The following is a 3,834-nucleotide window of genomic DNA, read 5'->3' on the forward strand; positions in this document are numbered from 1 at the left end:
TTTTGCAACAAGGACAAAGTTTTGGCTCATATTCAGCTTATACTCCACCGTGCCCCCAGCTCCTCCTTTGCAGTGCTGCGGCCCGGCCAGTCGTTCTCCAGTCTGGATTTGTTGCTGAAGCTTATACTGAGACAAGTGGTCCCAGGCCAAGTGCTGTACCGATGGTTTTGTACCAGTACAGACTCTCACAGCAAGCCTCCTGTGTACATGTCGTTAGCTGGCATTGAGCTATGCCAGCACAAAGCCCAAATACAGATGCGCTAAATTACAGATGCACTAAACTAGTGGAAAGTAGACTTAGGTTAGACATTAGGAAGACATTTTTTACAGTAAGGGTGGCCAGAGTCTGGAATGGGCTGCCAAGAGAGGTGATGCCATCACCTAACGTGGAGGTCTTCAAGAGGAGGCTAGATAGTCACCTGGCTGGGGTCGTCTGCCCTCGGTCCTCTTTCCTGCCTGGGGAAGGGGGTTGGACACGATGATCCTTTGTGGTCCCTTCCAACTCTATAATTTATGAATCTATGAAATGAAGCAAGGTTTAAACCAGTTTAAGTGCATTATCTATATAGCAACAGGGGTGTAGGTTTTAGGTCCTCTTGTCTATAGCAAAGCTGTTTTAGATGCAGCGTCATCCCTGTTTGGCCAGGTTATTTTAATTCTGGGTCTTACCAAACTAAGACGTACAATAGCATAAATGCATCTGTGCCAGAGCCATGCCGTTGTCACCACTTGATGCAGTTTCAATTCAGGCTGTAGCTATCCTATGGGCTACTGGTGTTTTACTATGAGGGCAGTGGTGTGACACGGGATTTTTCCACTGCCAGCGCTACCACAGCTGCCCTGAATGGCATGAACTGCCGGCACAGCAACACCCACAGCAGGCATGCTGGCAGACTTGCATTGGCTACAGGGTCCGTGGGTCCTCAGTCCTTTCACCCCCAGCCCGTGGGGAAGATGCATGGGCAGAACTGTGTAATGTAGACGAGGTTTTCGTCCCAGCACAGGCCTGCTCCCAGCATGTTCCCCAGAGCAGCCCCTGGGTGATGAGGAGTTTGATGAAGATAAACCCAACTGCAGTGCACACTGCTGCTGGGTAGGGCATGCTTTAGCAAGGCTGAAGCACCCCTTTACCTTGACGATATTTGTCCTTAAAATGCTCACAGAAGGCCACGGCTTGGGCAGTCCATGTCCACACTGACACTGGGATCAGCAGCTAGCTAGGAAACCACACGGCCCCATGCACTGGCTCCTAAGTGAACTCTGGGACCAGGCATAGGTCATGGCCGCATATCCTTGAAGGTACTTGGGTGCCACGTTGCAAGGATCTGGGTTTGGACTTTATTGACATATGAAGCTCAGCGCCGTCCCACCTTCCCAATGACCGAGCTATGGTCTCTACTACAGTTTTGCTGGCATAACCACCCTCTGCTCCCAGTTGGACGTAGCTCTGGCAACCCGCGGGTTCTGCTGGCTGGCCTGCTCTCGAGGAAGGGAGCATGGCGATGCTGGCAGACATCCCTGAGCTGCCACTATACGTGGGAAAGGCAACCACACTCCTTCCTTGCAGGCCCAAATGCAAACCCCGGTTGACCATGTTCAGCCTATGAGCATTGACATAATCCCCTCCCCCCGGCAGGGACAAAGGAACCTGAAGCTACAGTTTGTTGATCTAAGTAATCCTGGGCACATCTACACATGCAATTAATGCGCCTGAATTTTCTGTGCAAAAATTCAGGTGCATTAAGCTGTGCCCCGCGCACACATCTGAACATGCACCTGTCGGGAGTAAATTTGCTCCTGACGGGAGCAGTTCCGTCCAAGGTTGCTCCTGCCCTGCTGTGCCCCACTGCAGCAGCAAGGGGGGAGCTTTAGGTTCCTCTGGGTGCCGGTCCCAGGCTGGCAGGGGACTCGGGATGGTCCCAATCTCTGCAGGGCAGAGAGAGGTGTCCCAGGCCCTGATCTCCACGTTGCTGGCAGACAGCATCCTGCTGAGCCAGGACAGCTTTCCCTGCCCACCGTGTCTCCCTGCTCCCTAGGGTGACTGGGAGCAATTTGCTGATCAGTGTCTACATATGCGCTTTGGCGAATTAATTTAATGGACTGATTTCTAGTACCTATATAGATACTATAAAATGGCATGTTAGACTAACCTGCTGTGCAGCAATTGCTGTGCACATGTAGACAGTGATGCCTTACTGCACATTAGATTAGCCTTGTGTGGACACACGGGATTAGTCTTGTGTTTCCTTATCGCAACAGGCTGTCCGTCACTGCTGTAGGGACCCCAGGTGACCGGAAAAGACAGCCCTACCCTGGGACTGGCCATTGAACTTGCATTTTCTGCCTATCACTGCAGCCTGATTGGCCCTTGGCTCATACAGGACCACAAGCCCTGCACTGCAGCACTGTCCTTGTCCCAGTGAAGGCAGGTCCTTTAGCTGGGCTCCCTTCTGCAAGCAATGAGATGCTTGCAATTAACTGCAGGGATAATGCTGGCACCGAGATCCTGATCTGCAGGAAGTGATCTGCTGGCACGGAGGCTTCTGCATCTGCACTGAAACGATGCCCGTGAAAGTGGATCCAGCTTTGTAAAAAAACCAAACCAACAACTTGAGAGGCTGGAGAATGATAAGCATTCACCTCCCTCCTCCCCCCAGCGAAACCATCTCAGCTAGGAGGAAGTCTCTGTTGCAGAGCAGCAAACTCCTGGAAACAAGAGATGCATGAGGGCAAAAGCTCACGCAAAATTGCCCAAAATGAAGCATCGCTGAAGCGCTCTCTCATGATGAAGTGTTTTTGTGCTTCGTGTAATTTCCCTACCAAGGTTTCTTCCCCCCTTCAGGATGAAGAGGCGCGGCAGCGGAAACAACATGGAAGCCAAGCAAAACCTCATTGTTGTGGACTCTCGTGTTTCTCTGGGTTAAAATCCATCAAGAGGGATTCTTTAAGCTAAGGAGTCGGAAAGTGGAAAGAGGTCACCTCTGACCTCCCTATAATGAGACTCCATGCTCTAGTGCCTCCAGATGAACAGCAGCCTTGACATTTGGAGAAGCGGGAAGTGCCACTTCACTGCCTTACTGATGGGATGGATCGAGGCCTCCCTATTCATTCTGGCTCTGCTTTACGCTTTCTCATAGCAAAAGACTGAGATGAAAAACTCATCGGGAGGAAATTGCACGTGGGAAGAACAGAGGAAGGAGCTGTTGTGTGTGATTTAGTGACCGATGAGAGGAGGCAGCAAGGTCACCTCTGGAGAGAGCAGCTGGCCTGGAAGGGGGAGCCCTGCCGGCTGCTAAAATGATCCTTGTAACAACAGTTGAAGCAAGTTGCTCAGGCTCGGCTGTTAGAAGTGGAAGCTCAAAGCAGCTTTGAGCCAAGAAAACCAAGTACCAGGCAGGAAAGTTTCCTTTCTTTGGCTCAAAGCTGCTAAGCTACAGGTATGGGCCATGTGATGGTGACTTTGGTGACAAGCAAACAGGACACGGGGACAGGAAGTGAAAGGTCTCGAGCTAGCTGCACAAGTCCTGTTTGGGCGCATGATTTGCAACACCAGCTCCTAACCGGAGGGCTGACTCCAGGGCTGGCCTGGCTGCAGAAGAACAAGAGCTTCCAGTGACAGCAGGTTTCATAGAGTTGGGGAAGGAAAATAAATCGTGCTTCTTCGGGCATGCACCAAAGTGCTGGAAAGGAGACATCTGGATGGAGATGGGGTTGGGTTTTTTTGGGTTTTTTTTCTTTGCTAGGGTCAGGAGGGACCTGAACAGATCATCTAGCCTGACCCCCTGCCACAGGCAGGGAGGGATGGGGGGGGGGCAAAAACCCCCACAAGCGGAC

This window comes from Alligator sinensis, unplaced genomic scaffold (assembly GCF_000455745.1).
Source record: "Alligator sinensis unplaced genomic scaffold, ASM45574v1 scaffold637_1, whole genome shotgun sequence".
NCBI classification, from domain to species: Eukaryota; Metazoa; Chordata; order Crocodylia; family Alligatoridae; genus Alligator; species Alligator sinensis.